Genomic DNA, 12,521 nt, shown 5'->3' with positions numbered 1-12,521 from the left:
CCTCACATAGTAAAAGGTCTCCAGGATTAGATTTGCTGCCCTCACAGAGCATGAACAAACTCAACATCACCACTTTATGCCTCCTTGTAGGTACATTGTGCTGATGTGTCCACTGTCGCATGTCCTTATACCAACTTTTTGCTGTTGTTAATGTAAGGGCGCATGTAAAATGAAGTGATCACACTATTACCTTAAGGACATGTCTAACCAGTGTTATTGTTAATCTAATGCCTCTAGTGATATGATGCAATTAAATTGTGTTACAAATGGTACTCCTGCTGTTTCCCCCAGTATGATAAGTAAGTTGCTTATTTACGCTGGTGAGTGTCCTGGTGTCCCCATGGTCCCATACCCTTAAACGAACTCTTTAGCTATTGTTGATTTACTGTATCTGGTAAACAAACAATGCCACCATTAAAGTAATCCCATATTTGACGAATGTCATTGTTGATCATAATGCTTCCGGTAACATGAAGCATTGCTGACATTTTAAAATTTCTATTGTCCTTGCGTGATTGCCATGAACATAATTAAGATGCTTCTTTTCATTTCGTGTATGTTTCGCATCTTCTTATTGACCAACAACTGTTTACTTTCTATCTTTTTATGCAGATAGGGATATCCATTTCACCTTGTTGCTATTGTGACCTTTTGGTGAACTGCACAAAACACTTTTTGGAATGAGTGTCCTGTGCAGTTCAACTAAAATGTCATGTCGGCAACATCTCTCAATTTTGGTGGAACTGCACAAAATGGTGATTGGAGTTTCCAAAATCTCCGTCAAATTCTGCTGGTAATCTCGTGCAACATTTTATGAGCCTTTGCAAGATGAGCCGTCACTGTCACCACAATGGCACTTTATTTTAGTGGAACTACACAAAAGGATAAGCAAATTACAGTTGCACCTTACATGATCAGGACAACCAACCTTAATGTTGCTCAATTTTTGTGCAACTACTAAAGAAGAACCTGCCAGCTCATGAGAGCATGTACTTCTTGCTAGTTGAATGATGCAATCTTTGCTTCATTTCAAGTGAACTATAGAAGAAGTGGCATGAATTGAATCATCGAGTGGAGCTGCAGGTTGACTTCCACTAGTGCAACTATTATAGTAATCGTGCTCTTTATTATCTGTGTTGTGCAAACAGGAATACTCAACTACAGATGTTGTGATGGTCAAGAGCATTCTCCAAGTTCTTGGGTTGTATGACACGGCTAGCCAAGATGGATCTAATCCCGATATTCACTTTATCGAAAGGCTCTAATGGGTTGGTTCTGAATTTTGCAAGCTGGGAATCAATGAGATGTGTAGGCATCTTTGTTGTACTTATTATTTGAATCTTATTTGTTGGTTCTAATCTTGCAAGCTGGGAATCAATGAGATGTGTAGGCATCTTTGTTGTACTTATTGTTTGAATCTTATTTGTTGGTTCTGTATCTTGCAAGCTGGGAAACATGGCATGATGATGCAGAGGACAACAACCATAACAAACAGTTCAAACTTGGTAGTATTATCTGTGTGAAAGTGTGACAAATGTGTTGATCATGTGCGTCCTGAGAATAATAATTCTAATTGTTGTGCATGTTGATCTTGTGGCACTGATAGAACGAGCCAATGCATTGCTTGTTTTAAGAACAAATTTCTATTAAAGCTAATTAAATTTAATTAAAGTGACCACTAACACTTGTTACTACAGTACCAATACAGACCCGCTCGTGAACCGACGTGTGGCCGGAATAGGTTTCTTAATGAAGGCGTTTGAATGCGCCGAGGGTGCATGTTCTGCCGGGCGTGCAGCGGGCGAGGGAGGGGTAGTAACTGTTGTCGCCTATACACACTCAGTTTACTATTGAATCCAGTTCCCCAAGAGCTGAAAAACCAACTGCCGCCGCCGCCTACCCACTCGTTCACTTGAAGAGACTCCAATGGCAATCCGAGATGTGAGCCTGCTGGATATGGACTTCAGCAAGGAGTTCACCTTTGAGTTCACCGTTCAGTCCCATGGCTGCACCAAGTTCAATGTGATGTACACCAACGATCGGGTATCAGTGAAGCTCTGCCTTACTGAGTTCAAGCAGTACCTACAGGACGAGAAAGCACAAGGTCGCAGGACTAGACCTTGTGCCCATCCATTTATCTCCCGACAGGGACCAGCGGATCACCGTCGCCCAGGTATGCGTGTGGGACGAGGTTCTCATCTACCACTGCTGTAGGGCCATCAGAGGTTCTGGAGCATTCGCCCGTTTCATCGGCAGCGCCGACTGCACCTTCGCTACAGTGGAGAGAAGGAAGAACGCGACGATTCGGTCATCTGGAACAAGCTTGTCGACATCCAGAAGCAATACAAGATCATTGGCAACGGGCAGGAGAAGGACTCCGTGGTTGACCTCGCCGAGATCATCATCGACCCCTGCTACGCCAACATGAAATAAGACAACGATACCAAGGACCTGAACACGTGGGAGGTACCTCTGAATCTAGCCTACATAACCTACGCGGCCAAGGACGCATACGCATGCTACGACATGTACAGGCGGATCTTGGACATGAGGGCATATCTACTTCCCGTAGCCAACGAGTACACGGACAGCCGCGGCGTCATGATCAAGCATGCCAGGAAGGTCTAGATGTTGTACTTTATCTGTTTAAGCACATTTATCATCTAAGTGTTTCATGCATTAGCCTATGTGTCGTAATTATCTGTTTTGTCCGAAATATTTCTTCTAAGAACCCATTAACCTGTTTGCTTTTTTAGTGGCTATTTGCTTATGTATGTAACTAGTTCACTCGGTTGCCGTGCTTTGAATCTCCTTCGTCCCAAAATATTCCCCTTCTCAGGTGGACCCAGCAGGTCTCGTACACAGACATATGGGACCAACCACCTATCCATTTGTATTTCTTTATTTTGTTCAATCTTTCATCCTCTTCCTATAGAGGCAGCTGGCGGCGCTGCCGCGCACGCCTCGGTGACCCATCATAGCCTATGGCGTTGGCCAGGCCATCCCTCTACTCCCACACATTGTCCGGTGGCGGCAGCTCCACCGACCCACCGTGCACCCGAACAAGTCAACCCTCGTACTCCCCTCCTCCTGCGTCTTCCCCCGCTCCGGTTCGATCGGTCTGAGGTCTCGACGTTGTCGTCCACCTTGGTGTTCTCGCTGCGGCGCCGCCGTCCGTCGTTCCCAACATGGTCAGCAAAACAAGAGGAATCGGGAGACGATTGTTTGTCGAGAGGCTAACAGTCCCGGGCCCACCAGGTCCATGGCCTAGGTTTTGTTGTTTAACATGGGCAGCCCATGACATGTTTCAACTTTTTTTGGATCCATCAGGTATCAAGCGGCCTCTAGACCTCCTAACCTAGCTTGTCTATAACATCAGCAGCCCAAGTTATGTTTGTTTTTTCAAGACGACCCACAGCTCAGTTCTATTTTTCTATAAGAATGCAAAACTAAACATATGTTTTCCCTTTTATAATAGTATATATATAAATATTTATTTATTTATTTATTTAAATCTTATTTTATTAGATATATATAATAGAAACAACATAAGGTTCCATTAAACCTGTCGTTCGTCCAACCATTTTATAGACCTTTCCACTTCCTTTATTTTCCATTTTCATTAATCCTATATCTAAATTTTCTCCCACTTTCTTTTTCGATGTAATCTGAGTTTTCTCCCAGTACTTTTCCCTAGAACCAACTCAATTGTCCCACGTCTAGCCTAAAAAATAATAATACCCCACGTCCTATTAACTCATCAAATTAAAATGATATTTTATTTCTTAAATCAAAAGTTCTTACAAAATAATAATAATAATTGTTTATATATAACTTGGCAAGTTAACTCCTAGTGATTGCGTACATAAGCTTGCAAAGATTTTACTGACCAATGCAGTAATAGACGTGCAATCACGTGTTTATGTTTTTATAACATTTCTCCGTCCAGCCCAACATGATATTTTCACCCAGCCTAGCAAGTCCGCAGATTTCAAAAAAATGCAAATGGACATTAAATTCTACCATAATATATAAACGGGTTACATAGATGCTACATCATTGTTTCACCCAGCCCACCAAATGGACTAAAAAAACCAAATGTACTGGCCGACATGTGGGCCAGTAGGTCGATGCCTAAGCACTTTCACAAAAAATAAAAATACAAAGGTCGAAGCCTAAGCAAGGCATTGGATTTACATCCAACGGTCGGCATTCTTCTTCAATCTCTCGTCTTCTTCCTCCAGCGCTGCCGGGACCGCCTGCTCCAACCTCCGGCGTCCAGCGGCATTGCGCGCCTTGCAGCGAAACGCTACCCCACCGACGACCAGGCCATCCCTCCACTCCTCCGCACCTCCTGTTCTTCTTTGCCAAGTGTAGGCCCATGATACGTCTCCAACGTATCTATAATTTATGAAGTATTCATGCTATTATATTATCCATCTTGGATGTTTAATGGGCTTTACTATGCATTTTTATATTATTTTTCGGACTAACCTATTGACCCAGAGCCCAGTGCCAGATCCTGTTTTTTCCCTTGTTTCAGTGTTTGGAAGAAAAGGAATATCAAACAGAGTCGAAACGGAATGAAACCTTCTGGAGAAGTTATTTTTGGAAGGAAAGCAACCCGTGAGACTTGGAGTCCACGTCAAGAAAGCAACGAGGAAGGCACGAGGCAGGGGGCGCGCCCACCCCCCTGGGCGCGCCCTCCACCCTCGTGGGCCCCTCGTGGCTCCCCTGACGTATTTCTTCCGCCTAATATATCCATATACCCTAAAACGATCGGGGAACAGAATAGATCGGGAGTTCCGCCGCCGCAAGCCTCTGTAGCCACCGAAAACCAATCTAGGCCCGTTCCGGCACCCTGCCGGAGGGGGGAACCCTCACCGGTGGCCATCTTCATCATCCCGACGCTCTCCATGACGAGGAGGGAGTAGTTCACCCTCGGGGTTGAGGGTATGTACCAGTAGCTATGTGTTTGATCTCTCTCTCTCTCTCGTGTTCTTGATTTGGCACGATCTTGATGTATCGCGAGCTTTGCTATTATAGTTGGATCTTATGTTGCTTCTCCCCCTCTATTCTCTTGTAATGGATTGAGTTTTCCCTTTGAAGTAATCTTATCGGATTGAGTCTTTAATGATTTGAGAACACTTGATGTATGTCTTGCCGTGCGTATCTGTGGTGACAATGGGATATCACGTGATTCACTTGATGTATGTTTTGGTGATCAACTTGCGGGTTCCGCCCATGAACCTATGCATAGGGGTTGGCACACGTTTTCGTCTTGATTCTCCGGTAGAAACTTTGGGGCACTCTTTGAGGTTCTATGTGTTGGTTGAATAGATGAATCTGCGATTGTGTGATGCATATCGTATAATCATACCCATGGATACTTGAGGTGACATTGGAGTATCTTGGTGACATTAGAGTTTTGGTTTATTTGTGTCTTAAGGTGTTATTCTAGTATGTACTCTAGGGCTGTTTGTGACACTTATAGGGATAGCCCAACGGATTGATTGAGAAGAATAACTTTGAGGTGGTTTCGTACCCTACCATAATCTTTTCGTTTGTTCTCTGCTATTAGTGACTTTGGAGTGACTCTTTGTTGCATGTTGAGGGATAGTTATATGATCCAATTATGTTATTATTGTTGAGAGGACTTGCACTAGTGAAAGTATGAACCCTAGGCCTTGTTTCCTAGCATTGCAATACCGTTTACGCTCACTTTTATCGCTTGCTACCTTGCTGTTTTTATATTTTCAGATTACAAAAACCTATATCTACCATCCATATTGCACTTGTATCACCATCTCTTCGCCGAACTAGTGCACCTATACAATCTACTATTGTATTGGGTGTGTTGGGGACACAAGAGACTCTTTGCTATTTGGTTGCAGGGTTGCTTGAGAGAAACCATCTTCATCCTACGCCTCCCACGGATTGATAAACCTTAGGTCATCCACTTGAGGGAAATTTGCTACTGTCCTACAAACCTCTGCACTTGGAGGCCCAACAACGTCTACAAGAAGAAGGTTGTGTAGTGGACATCAAGCAGTTTCTGGCGCCGTTGCCGGGGAGGTGAGTGCTTGAAGGTATATCTTTAGATCTTGCAATCAAGTCTTTTAGTTTCTTGTTTTATCACTAGTTTAGTTTATAAAAGAAAACTACAAAAAATGGAATTAAGTTTGCCACATACGCTTCATCTTTTTAATATCTTTCGTGAGTATGATGGAAAAGAAAATTGTGCCAAAGTGTTAGAAGAAGAATGCATTAGAATGTTTGGCACTAAATATTTGAATGATGAGCATGATTGCAATGTTGTTAGTATGAATTCCTTGAATATCCATGATGCTAATGATATGCAAAGCCACAAGCTTGGGGAAGCTATGTTTGATGAAGATGATATTTTTTGTCGCCCAAGCTTTGATGAGCAAAATTACTATGATGAAAGCATGCCTCCTATCTATGATGATTATTGTGATGACACGTATGCTATAAAGAATAATGATAACCATGAAACTTGTCATCTTGATCTTAATTTTCAATCACATGATAGTTATTTTGTTGAGTTTGCTCCCACTACTATTGATGAGAATAAATTTGCTTACGTGGAGAGTAGGAAAATTTCTATGCAAGTAGATCATGAAAAGAATGCTTTAGGTGCTGGTTATATTGTTGAATTCATTCATGATTCTACTGAAAATTATTATGTGGGAGGAACATATGCTTGTAGGAATTGCAATAATATCAAGTTTCCTCTCTATGTGCTTAAAGTTTTGAAGTTATGCTTGTTTTGCCTTCCTATGCTAGTTGATTATTGTTCCCATAAGTTGTTTGCTCACAAAATCCCTATGCATAGGAAGTGGGTTAGACTTAAATGTGCTAGTCATATTCTTCATGATTCTCTTTTTATGTTTCAATTCTTATGTCTTATGTGAGCATCATTGAAATCATCATGCCTAGCTAGGGGCGTTAAACGTTAGCGCTTGTTGGGAGGCAACCCAATTTTATTTTAGTTTCTTGCTTTTTGGTTCTGTTTAGTAATAAATAATCCATCTTGCTTCTGTTTAGATGTGGTTTTGTGTTTTAATTAGTGTTTGTGCCAAGTAGAACCTTTGGGAAGACTTGGGTGAAGTCTTTATGATCATGCTGTAAAAAACAGAAACTTTAGCGCTCACGAGATTAGCTAAAACTTTTTACTGGAGAGTGCTATTTAGTTGATTCTTTTTGCATATGATTACTAGACAAATTCCTCAGGTCCACCAATTTATTTTATAATTTTTGGAGTTCCAGAAGTTTGCGTTAGTTACAGATTACTACAGACTGTTCTGTTTTTGACAGATTCTGTTTTCATTGTGTTGCTTGCTTATTTTGATGAATCTATGGCTAGTAAAATAGTTTATAAACCATAGAGAAGTTGTAATACAGTAGATTTAACACCAATATAAATAAAGAATCAGTTCATTACAGTACCTTGAAGTGGTGTTTTGTTTTCTTTCGCTAACGGAGCTCACGAGATTTTCTGTTGAGTTTTGTGTTGTGAAGTTTTCAAGTTTTGGGTAAAGATTCGATGGACTATGGAATAAGGAGTGGCAAGAGCCTAAGCTTGGGGATGCCCAAGGCACCCCAAGGTAATAGTCAAGGACAACCAAGAGCCTAAGCTTGGGGATGCCCCGGATGGCATCCCCTCTTTCGTCTTCGTTCATCGGTAACTTTACTTGGAGCTATATTTTTATTCACCACATGATATGTGTTTTGCTTGGAGCGTCATTTTATTTTCTTTTGTTTTGCTTGCTGTATGAATAAAATACCAAGATCTGAAATTCTTAAATGAGAGAGAGTCTTCACATAGCTAAATAATTATTTAACTACTCATTGATCTTCACTTATATCTTTTTGGAGTAGTTTGTCATTTACTCATGTGCTTCACTTATATCCTATGAGCAAATGGTTGAATGAGTTGAATATCATAAATATGAAATTATATATGTTTCATATGCTTATCCCATGGGGAGTAATGACTTCAGATATAAGAAGTAGAGGTGGTAAATTTATTGAAGGTTAGCAAACATTGTATTGGTCACTTGAACAATCATGAAAGAATATTGAAGGAAGAGAGATTTCACATATAATACTATCTTGGACATCTTCTATGATTGTGAGCCCCATTAATTAATTTCAAACCTGAGCAAATTAGTTGAAGTTGGACAAGGAAGACAACATAATGAGTTATGCTTGGGTATATTTGTATAGAAGTTATATTGTTATGGAACCTCTAACATGTGGTGCTTGCTATTTAGAATCCTTTGCTAGCCAAAATATCTGTACTAAGCGGGAATACTGCTTGTGCATCCAAATTCCTTGAACCAAGTTTCTTCCATGAGTGTCCACCATATCTACCTATATGCAGTATTTACCTGCCGTTCCAAGTAAATTTGCATGTGCCAAACTCTAAACCTTCACATGATAATCTGTTTTGTATGCCCGAATCGCTCATGTAGCGACTACGGGTTAGTAGTATCTTCCATGCTAGGTGGGTTATTCTCACGGTGAGTGGACTCCGCTCATCATTCACGAGAAAATGGCTGGTAACTGGGATGCCCAGTCCCATGATCAAAAGATCGAAATCAAATCAAAAATAATTGCAAACAAAACTCCCCCAGGTTTGATGTTAGTTGGAGGCACCCGTTGTTTCGGGCAAGCCATGGATTGATGATTGTTGGTGGAGGGGGAGTAAAAATCTTTACCTTTCTGTTTGGGAACCGCCTATAATGTATGTAGTATGGAAGATATTGGGAGCTCTTGGTCATTATGTTGACAATGAAAGCATACCTCTCAAAATTATTTTCATCTCTGTTTTTACTTCGAGCTCTGGCACCTCTGCAAATCCCTGCTTCCCTCTGCGAAGGGCCTATCTTTTACTTTTATGCAAGAGTTAGTAGTATTCCTTCTCATTCCAACCTACTCTTTAGTTGGCAAGCATCATGTGATGGAAAGATCTAGGCATATATGGCCATTCAAATATTTTTGAGCATGAATTATTATTGTTGACATTACCCTTGAGGTAAAAGGTTGGGAGGCAAAACATTAAGCCCCTATCTTTCTCTGTGTTCGATGAATACTATTTGTTCTAAAAATATGCTTTGAGTGGTAGCAATCATGGAAGACTAAATGATAGTTGAGTATGTGAAGTTTGCTGAATCAAAGCTCTGACATAGACTCTTCCTGAAAATAAGATGAATTGCGATTATGATGACTGAGAACATAGTTTGTTAGTTTTCAAGAAATTTTATGATCTATACTTTAACATGTGAAAATTTTGTTACTTGATCATGAAAAGTTCTATGAGTTGAGCTACCGTTATGACATATGATGATGCTAGAAAAGGTGATTGAAATTATCATTGATCAAACTTGTGCACCTGCTAGCATTCACACTTCATAAATTCTTTCTTTTATCATTTTCCTACTCGAGGAAGAGCATGAATTAAGCTTGGGGATGCTGATACGTCTCCAACATATCTATAATTTATGAAGTATTCATGCTATTATATTATCCATCTTGGATGTTTAATGGGCTTTACTATGCATTTTTATATTATTTTTGGGACTAACCTATTGACCCAGAGCCCAGTGCCAGTTCCTGTTTTTTCCCTTGTTTCAGTGTTTCGAAGAAAAGGAATATCAAACGAAGTCGAAACGGAATGAAACCTTCTGGAGAAGTTATTTTTGGAAGGAAAGCAACCCGGGAGACCTGGAGTCCACATCAAGAAAGCAACAAGGAAGGCACGAGGCAGGGGGGCGCGCCCACCCCCCTGGGCGCGCCCTCCACCCTCGTGGGCCCCTCATGGCTCCCCTGACGTATTTATTCCGCCTATATATATCCATATACCCTAAAACGATCGGGGAACAGAATAGATCGGGAGTTCTGCCGCCGCAAGCCTCTGTAGCCACCGAAAACCAATCTAGACCCGTTCCGGCACCCTGCCGGAGGGGGGACCCTCACCGGTGGCCATCTTCATCATCCCGGCGCTCTCCATGACGAGGAGGGAGTAGTTCACCCTCGGGGCTGAGGGTATGTACCGGTAGCTATGTGTTTGATCTCTCTCTCTCTCTCTCGTGTTCTTGATTTGGCACGATCTTGATGTATCGCGAGCTTTACTATTATAGTTGGATCTTATGTTGCTTCTCCCCCTCTATTCTCTTGTAATGGATTGATTTTTCCTTTGAAGTAATCTTATCGGATTGAGTCTTTAATGATTTGAGAACACTTGATGTATGTCTTGCCGTGCGTATCTGTGGTGACAAATGGGATATCATGTGATTCACTTGATGTATGTTTTGGTGATCAACTTGCGGGTTCCGCCCATGAACCTATGCATAGGGGTTGGCACACGTTTTCATCTTGATTCTCCGGTAGAAACTTTGGGGCACTCTTTGAGGTTCTATGTGTTGGTTGAATAGATGAATCTGAGATAGTGTGATGCATATCGTATAATCATACCCACGGATACTTGAGGTGACATTGGAGTATCTAGGTGACATTAGGGTTTTGGTTTATTTGTGTCTTAAGGTGTTATTCTAGTACGAACTCTAAGACTGTTTGTGACACTTATAGGAATAGCCCAACGGATTGATTGGAAAGAATAACTTTGAGGTGGTTTCGTACCCTACCATAATCTTTTCATTTGTTCTCCGCTATTAGTGACTTTGGAGTGACTCTTTGTTGCATGTTGAGGGATAGTTATATGATCCAATTATGTTATTATTGTTGAGAGGACTTGCACTAGTGAAAGTATGAACCCTAGGCCTTGTTTCCTAGCATTGCAATACCGTTTACGCTCACTTTTATCGCTTGCTACCTTGCTGTTTTTATATTTTCATATTACAAAAACCTATATCTACCATCCATATTGCACTTGTATCACCATCTCTTCGCCGAAGCATTGCAATACCGTTTACGCTCACTTTTATCGCTTGCTACCTTGCTGTTTTTATATTTTCATATTACAAAAACCTATATCAACCATCCATATTGCACTTGTATCACCATCTCTTCGCCGAACTAGTGCACCTATACAATCTACTATTGTATTGGGTGTGTTGGGGACACAAGAGACTCTTTGCTATTTGTTTGCAGGGTTGCTTGAGAGAGACCATCTTCATCCTGCGCCTCCCACGGATTGATAAACCTTAGGTCATCCACTTGAGGGAAATTTGCTACTGTCCTACAAACCTCTGCACTTGGAGGCCCAACAACGTCTACAAGAAGAAGGTTGCGTAGTAGACATCAGCCCACCCCGCACCCGAACCAGTCGAGTTTCCCACTCCTCTCCGTTTGTGACTCCACTGCCGCGTCTTCCTCGTCTCTGGGGCGTTCCAGTCTAGGGCCTCGCTGTCGTCCACCTGCTTGCTGCGGGGTGTGGTCAACGTGGTCAACAAACGAGAGTCGTCGAATGATGATTGTACGTGGAGAGGCTGACAGTGGGGACTCACCACGCCCATGGACGCATGCATGCAACTGCATCCTTTTTACACTAAAAATAATGTTTTCTCCCCCTGACAGCTGGGACCGACCAGCTACATCTTCGCATGCAAGGTAGTGTGTCCTTATTAAGGGCAAAAAAATGATTCTTCTCCCTGACAGCTGGGACCCACCAGCTATATCTTCACACGCAAGGAAGTGCGTCCTTATCCTCCCTAACAGCTGGGACCCACCCGGTCGAAGCGTACGTAGCGTTGTCTGTGAACATACCGGTCGATTGGTCTGTCTGCCACGATGAACCGTGGCCAAGTAAGGAGCGTAGCAGTTTAGGCAGTCCAGTCAAAACCGTGTACACGTACGTACAAACAGATGCCAAAAAATACGGCCACGTACGTACATACGGGCGGGGTATCGAACTCATACTCGCGCATACGTATGGCCAGGGCTCGTGTACATGGAGAGGCCACGGACGGCAGCAACGACATCCTGTTCATCGGAAGCCATGGAGAAATTGCGTCGTGTTCATGGGGAGGCAATGGAATGCGTCGCGTTCATCAGGAGGCAACGGAATGCGTCGTGTTCATCGGGAGCCAACCGGCTTGGACGGAACAACCGAAACGAGGTCTGGTGTACCGCAAAACGGAGGAAGCGGACTTGTGTTCGACCGCGTATGGTTGAAACGGGGTTCTGTTGATCGGGAGGGGTGTGGCGTACCGCAAAACGGAGGAAACGGACTAGTGTTGGAGCACCTACGGTCGAAACGGGGTCCTGTTGATCGGGAGGGGTGTGGCGTACCGCAAAACGAGACTCCACGGGCTACTGTTCATCCACCGTCGACCTCCACCAGCCTCCACCTGTGACTGTTCATCCACGGGCTCCTGTTCATCCAGCCTCCACCAGTCCTCCACTGGCTACTGTTCAACCAGCCCTCTCCACGGGTCCTGTTCAACCACCCCTCCATGGGCTAGTGTTCATCCAGCCCTCCACCGGCTACTATTCAACCAGCCCTCCACGGTTTCGTCCTGTTCATGCAGCCCTCC

Source organism: Aegilops tauschii, chromosome 3 (genome assembly GCF_002575655.3).
Source record: "Aegilops tauschii subsp. strangulata cultivar AL8/78 chromosome 3, Aet v6.0, whole genome shotgun sequence".
Taxonomy (NCBI): Eukaryota; Viridiplantae; Streptophyta; class Magnoliopsida; order Poales; family Poaceae; genus Aegilops; species Aegilops tauschii.
The sequence above is the reverse complement of the archived record's forward strand: the minus strand, read 5'-3'. Positions refer to the sequence as shown.